Genomic DNA, 7894 nt, shown 5'->3' on the forward strand with positions numbered 1-7894 from the left:
TGAAACCCAAAGTCAGCAGAAAAAAGGAAATCATAAAAATTAGGGCACAATTAAATGAAATAAAGAACAAAAAGACAACAGAAAAAATTAATGCAACAAAGAGCTGGTTCTTTGAAAAGATTAATAAAATTGACAAACTCCTGGGTAGACTCACTAAGGAAAAAAGAGAAAGGACACAAACAAACAAAACCAAAGATGAAAGAGGAGAAGTCACAATGGATACCACAGAAATACAAAGGATCATACAAGAATACTATAAAAGGGGTGGCCAGTTGGCTCAGTTGGTTAGAGCGCAGTGCTCATAACACCAAGATTGCCAGTCCGATTCCCACATGGGCCAGTGAGATGAACCCTCCACAGCTAGACTGAAAACAATGACTTGACTTGGAGCTGAGCTGTGCCCTCCACAACTAAATTGAAAACAAAGACTTGACTTGGAGCTGATGGGTCCTGGAAAAACACAGTGTTCCCTAATATTCCGCAATAAAAAATTAAAAAAAAAAATGAATACTATGAAAGACAGTATGCCACCAAATTCAATAACCTAGAAGAAATGGACAAGTTCTTAGAACTATATAACTTTCCTAGACTGAATCACAAAGAACTAGAAAATCTAAATAGACTGATCAACATTAGGAAAATTGAAACAATCATCCAAAACCTCCCCAGAAGCAAAAGCCCAGGACTACATGGCTTCACTAGTGAATTCTACCAAACATTAAAAGATGACTTAGTACCTGTTCTTCTCAAACTTTTCAAAAAAATTGAAGAAGAAACAACATTTCTTAACTCATTTTATGAGGCCAACATTACCCTGATACTAAACCTGGTAAAGATAACACAAAAAACTAATCTACAGACCAATATCTCTGATGAATACAGACACACAAATCCTAAACAAAACAATAGCAAATCCAATACAACAACACATTCAAAAAATTACACCTTAGTCAAATGGGATTCATTCCAGGGGTGGGCACAAAGACTGTTCAACATATGCAAATCAATCAGTGTGCTACACCATACAAACAAAATAATGGTAAAAATCTTATGATTATATGAATAGATGCAGCAAAAGCATTTGACAAGATAGAACATCAATTTGTAATTAATTAAATGGGTATAGAAGTGAAATACCCCGACATAATAAAGGCCATATATAACAAGCCTTTGGCTAATGTCATACTCAATGGTGAAAAACTGAAGGCTTTATCTCTATGATCAGGAAAAAGACAGGGATGCCCACTTTCACCACTTTTATTCAACATAGTATTAGAAGTCCTATCCACAGCAATCAGGCAAGAGAAATAAATAAAAGACATCCAAATTGGTAATGAAGAAGTTAAAATGTCACTTTTCACAGATGACATGGTTCTTTATATACAAATTCCCAGACTCCACCAAAAAAACTTTTAGAAACAATAAACAAATATAGTAACATTGCAGGATACAAAATCAATATACAAAATCCATTGTGTTCCTATATACTAACAAAGAAAGTTCAGAAAAAACAAAAAAATACATTCTCTTTTCAATTGCAAAAACAAGAATAAATACCTAGGAATAAACTTATTAAAGGTTATGAAGGACCTATGCACTAAAAATTATAAGATATTATTAAAATAAATTGAAAAACACACAACGAAATGGAAAGATATTTCGTGTTCATTGATTGGAAGAATCAACATAGTTAAAATGGCCATATTACCTAAAGCAATATACAGATTGAATGCAATCCCCATCAAAATTCCAATGGCAGACTGATCTAAGATGGTGACTGTGGAACCAGAAACCACCACTACTCCTAATCCCTTGCCTACAGAAGAGAAAACAGAATCTAATTAAGAGTTTGCTAACCCGTTTGCTAACCCAGAGCACTATATTAAACATCCTTTACAGAACAGATGGGCACTCTGGTTTTTCAAAAATGATAAAAGCAAAACTTGGCAAGCAAACCTTCAGCTGATCTCTAAGTTTCATACTGTTGAAGACTTTTGTGCTCTGTACAACCATATCCATTTGTCTAGTAATTTAATGTTTGGCTGTGACTCACTTTTTAAGGATGGTATTGAACCTATGTGGAAAGATGAGAAAAACAAACGTGGAGGACGATCGCTAATTACATTGATAAACAGCAGAGACCTTGATTGCTTTTGACTAGAAACATTGCTGTGCCTTTTTGGAGAATCTTTTGATGACTGCAGTGACTATGTATGTGGAGCTGCTGTTAATGTTAGAGCTAAAGGTGATAAGATAGAAACATGGACGACTGAATGTGAAAACAGAGAAGCTGTTAGGGAGGATGTGCAAGGAAAGGTTAGGACTTCCTCCAAAGATAGTAATTGATTATCAGTCCCATGCAGACACAGCTACTAAGAGCGGCTCCACCACTAAAAATAGGTTTGCTGTTTAAGAAGACACCTTCTGAGTATTCTCATAGGAGACTGTGTCAAGCAATCAAGGTTTGATTGCTAAACCATAGCCTCTTCAAAAGCAAAGCGGTCTGCATTTAAATTTGATTTCCATCTAAATGTTGCTAAGATATAAGAGAAGTCTCATTTGCCTTTGTCTTGTACTGTGTTTCTTTCTTTCTTTTTTTTTTTTTTAATTTTGGCTAGAGTGTCCACTTTTCCAATCAAAGAATTACAGTACACATCATCCCCAGAATCCTTAAATGTGTTCCTGGTTCACTCTGTAATAGCTTAGTAGAATTACCATTACAAGCATATTTTACTCATCCACAATATTAAAAAAAGAACTTGCATTCTATACCTTACAGGAAAACAATTCTGTTTATGTTCTATTGTATGTGGGGGCATATTTTGCTGGTTTGAAGGAGTATAATGCATACAGTTTTCCAGCAATTTTCTGTGTTTCATTTTACAACATTGTCTTTGCTGTACTCTTGCTGATGGCTGCTAGACTTTAATTGATTTGTTTCCCTACTTGATAACATTAGTGATTCTGATTTCAGCTTTTTATTTGTTTTGCTTTTGTTTTTTATCTCATGTAACATTGTTGAAGGATCCAGGAATATCACACAAAGGTGGAAAAAACATTAATTTTGTTCAAAAAAACAAAACAAAAGCACAATGGCATTTTTAAAAGAAATAGAACAGAAAATCATAAGATTTGTATGGAATCACAAAAGACCCTGAATAGCCAAAGCAATCCGGAGAAAAAAGAACAATGCCAGAGGTATCATACTCCCTGACTTCAATTTATACTACAAAGCAACAATAATCAAAACATTGGACATGGATGAATCTGGAGCGTATTGTGCTCAGTGAAATAAGTCAAACAGAAAATGACAAAAACCATATGATTTCACTCATATGTGGAATACAAAACAAAAAGTAATGAAATAATAAAACAAACAAAAACAAAATCATAGATACAGACAACTGAATGGTGGTAACCACACGGGAAAGACAGTGGGAGGCAGGAAAAGTGAGTAAAGGAGATCAATATATGGTAACAGAAGGAAACTAGACTTCGTTTGTAGAGCATGCAATAGGGTACACAGATGTCCAATTATAATCTTGTATTATATAATTATATAAAATTATATGATGTTATTAACCACTGTTACCCTAATAAATTTAATTTAAAACATAAATTGGCAGAAAAACACACAGATGAAGAGAATATAATTAAAAACCCAGAAATAATCCCACATATATATAGGCAGATAATTTTTGAAAAAGGAGCCAAAAACACACAATGGAGGAAAGAGAGCCTCTTCAATAAATGGTGCTGGGAAAATTGGAAAGCCACGTGCAAAAGAATGAAACTAGACTGCTATTTGTCACCATGTACCAAAATTAACTCAAAATGGTCTGCAAAAGTTTTTGCTAAACCCTTCACTGTGAAATATCTTGAGTGTTCTTTTATTTCTCCTGCAGTTTCTTTCTTTCTTCCTTCCTTTCTTTCTTTTTTTTCCCTCTTTTTCAACTATGCATTCCTAATCCAGTTCCATCAATTCCTCATTAGTCAATTTCTCAGAATTTATCTTAGGAGCTCCTCAATGTCATTCTCATATACATCCAGGCTAAAGTTGTTTGTCACTTCAAATACAGTGTTTTTTAATTTTTACATCCTCTTTATTTTTGGCAAATCCTGTGACGTGATGGATGAACCTCTTGAGTGTCTTCTTCCAGATGCCATTAATACACTCACTCCTTGGTGACATCACTCCAAACCCAAACAAGGTTCTTGATGAATTCATGAATGTTGCAATCATTCCAGAATTATATCAGTGTCTTCTCAGTGTCCTTTTCAGCTGTAGCAACAGCCTGAGCAAAGGTCCTCTTCAGGTAGTAGGCCTTAACAGCTGCTATAACTCCTTGATCCATTGTTTGGGTCAAATAAGTGATGTTTGAAGAAACACCATTTTGATATTGTGTTGAAAATAAAAGGAGGATGTCTATTAGAATTATCAACATTAAGTAAAATTTTGTAAGATATATTAGTTTCCACACAGTACTCTGTATCACTGGTGTAGCACTTTAGGAGGAGATTTTGAAAGAAGTGGGTCATTCATGACTTCTTACTGCTTTTGCACCTCTAGTACCCTGGCAACGTGCTTTTTTCATATGCTTGAAGGCCCGAGGGTTCTCATTGTGTCATATCACAAAGGATTTCAATTTGTCCCCAAAAGAAACTATTAACCTGTCTTTAAAAGCCTTGAAACCTGTCATTGACTTGGCCTTCCTTTGGATGAAAGTCCTTTCAGGCATCTGTTTTTAAAATACGTAGGGAGGTTTTGTCCTTATTGAATATTTGCTCTGGCAAGCAATTTTCATTCACAATCAGCCTTATCTAGAGTTTCTAATAATTCTTCAGCTGCCTTCACATCAGAACTCACACACTCACCTCTCACTTTCACATTATGTAATGAATAACAATTTTTGAATTGTTTAAACCACCTACAGCTAACAGTAAATTCAACATTGTAGTCAGGTCCAGCCTTTTCTTTTAACCTTGCAAACAAACTATTTACTTTGGGCATAATTGTCATGGTACTGAGAGGGATACACTTCTGTGTCTGGTCTTCAATCAGGTCATTAGAAGTTGCTCCATGTCTGATGTAGACCCTTCTAAAATTTCTGCTATTCTTGTTGTTTTCAATGAAGCATATCCTTTAATAGCTTCTGTCACTTTGTTCTTATTCTTTAAGATTGTACCTGTGGTGAAATGAGACATACCTGGCTGGCAAGCAATAATTATTACTGATTTTCCACCTTCATAGTCCTAATCACTTTTATTTTTGTTTCCAGGTCTGTCATTCAATTCAGCCTTTTACTGGTAACATTAGCAGTGATTTTTTTTTTCTTTTTTCTTTTCTTTTTTTTTTTTATGGTTAGGGGCCATAATAAACAAAACAACATGAGATTAAGTCAAGCACAAAATGATACAAGTAAGAGATACGGTAAATGTGAGATGTATGAGGCTGTTGCCAATGTAATATGACATACTGTTTTACAGCAATCTTTTTTTTCATAAGTAGAAAGAGTATACTCTAAAATAAAAAAAAAAATTATAGTATAGTAAAAACATATCAGAACATAGCCATTTATTAACATTTAAAATATTATGTACTTTACATAATTATATGGGCTACACTTTTATATGACTGGCAGCATAATAGGTCTGTTTACACCAGCATCATTACAAACATGTGAGTGATGCGTTGCACTACCATGTTATGAAAGCTACAATATCACTCAGTGATAGGAATTTTTCCACGTATTATAATCTTATGGGACCACAATAGTATTTGTGGTCTGTCATTGACTGAAATGTTGTTGTGAGATGCATGACTGTATACCAATGGAATGGAATACAGAATACAGAAATAAACACTTGCATATACAGTCAAATGATTTTTCACTAGGGTGCCAAAGCCATTCAATGTGGAAAAAATGTTTTTTCAATAAATGGTGCTGAGCAAATGCGTATCCACATGCAAAAGAATGAAGTGGAATCCCTACCTTAAAACCATATACAAAAATTAACTTAAAATGAATTAAAAGATCTAAACAGAAGAGCTAAAACTCTTAGATGAAGATACAGAAAATATTTTCATGACGTTAGATTTGGCAATTTCTTGGATGTGACAACAAAAGAAAAAAATAGATAAATTTAACTTTATCAAAATTAAAACTTTTGTACATCAAAGGACACTGCCAACAGAGTGAAAAGACAACACACAGAATAATAATAAAAAAAACTTAAAAATCATATATCTAATAAGAGATTAATATTTAGAACATATAGGGAACTTCTATATGTTCAATAACTCAAATACAAAAACCAACACAAATACAACTCAATAACAAAAACCAAATACATTATTGTAAAAAGTGGTCATAGAACTTGAATAGACAAATTAGACCCCTTGTGTACCATTGGTGAGAATTTATTTTGATGCAGCAGCTGTGGGAAAGTTTGGCAATTATTAAAAAAATAAACATGGCATTATCGTATGATCCAGTAATTTAATCTCATATCTAAGAGAATTGAAAGCAGGGTCTAAAATAGATACTTGTACAATGTCCATAGCATTAGTCATAATAGCCAAAACATGGAAACAACCCAAATGTCCATCAACAGATTAATTAATAAACAAAATGTCTTACATACATCCAATTCAATATTATTCAGCATTAAAAAGCAATGGAATTCTGATACATGCTACAGCATGGATGAAACTTGGAAACATTATACTAAGTGAAATAAGCCAGACAGAGAAGGATAAATATCGTACGATTCTACTTATATGACTTACCTAGAATAATCAAATTCATTCACAGACAAGTAGAGTAGAGGTCACTAGAGGGAGGTGAAATGGAAAATCAGAAAGTTATTTTTTAATAGGTGTGGAGTGTTAAAAAATCCAACTGAGTAAATTTGAACATCTATTTGGCTTTATTAAGTGATTAAGGAATGGGACAGCATCCCATCTAGCAACTAGAAGTGCACTCCAAGGGGTTATACAAAGGAAGGTTTTTATAGGATGAAGGGTAGGGTGATAGAGCTTTCAGTAAAAGAAAGGATTATTTTTGGACCAGGACATCTTCTTTGGGTGGGGAGGGAATGGCAAAGTTTTTATCACAAGGCTGCCTCTTCTTGCTATGGAAAATGGAGACAGCCCACGTGACCGATTACATCATTGGTGTTGACCAGAAAATTCTAGACTGGTTGATTAAGATTATGATTCTGGAGAAGGTGGAAATAATAATTAAGTTAGGTATTAAATCTCGATTTGATATAATGGGCTTTAGCACAAGTGACAACCATTTTGGAGTTGTGGTCTTCTCTTTAACAAGAGTTTCTGTTTGGGATGATGAAAATGTTCTGAAAATGGATAGTGGTGATGGTTGTACAATGTTATGAATACACATAATGCCACTGAATGAATGGTACACTTAAAGTGACTCAAATGATAAGTTTTATGTTATATGAATTTGACCGCAATAAAATATATACTGGAAAAAGTTCACAAAAGGCAAGGAGGAAATCTAGACAAGAGTGACACTATGAAAATGAGGAGTCAAACTTTCTCAAAGAGAGTATAGTCAACTTTCTGAAGTACCTGAGATATTCTGAGTAAATTTCCAAAGTATTTGGCAAATGTAAATATGTTTATGATGTTGACAAGTGATGGAAGGTATAGTGGCCTAATGGCCACAGAGACAATGAACAAAGACTAATATTTCAAGGAGAGTAATGAAGTAGGAATATTTTTCTGTGAGTCCCCAAATTATGTAAATGATGTTTGATCTGTCGACAGTTTCTGGGTGTGGGGCGGAATCATGTCTTGTGAGACTGAAGAATGGACACACGGACCAGGGAGAGGCAAAAAATTGCAAAGGAAGATAGTTTATTAGAG

At 34.1% G+C, this 7894-nt stretch overlaps 1 pseudogene; it reads left to right on the forward strand.

Moving 5' to 3' along the window:
* Positions 1-1770: 1770 nt before the first annotated feature.
* On the forward strand, positions 1771-2413 carry LOC117017811 (eukaryotic translation initiation factor 4E-like; annotated as a pseudogene).
* The last annotated feature ends 5481 nt before the right edge of the window (positions 2414-7894 follow it).

Source organism: Rhinolophus ferrumequinum, chromosome 25 (genome assembly GCF_004115265.2).
Source record: "Rhinolophus ferrumequinum isolate MPI-CBG mRhiFer1 chromosome 25, mRhiFer1_v1.p, whole genome shotgun sequence".
Classification (NCBI taxonomy): Eukaryota; Metazoa; Chordata; class Mammalia; order Chiroptera; family Rhinolophidae; genus Rhinolophus; species Rhinolophus ferrumequinum.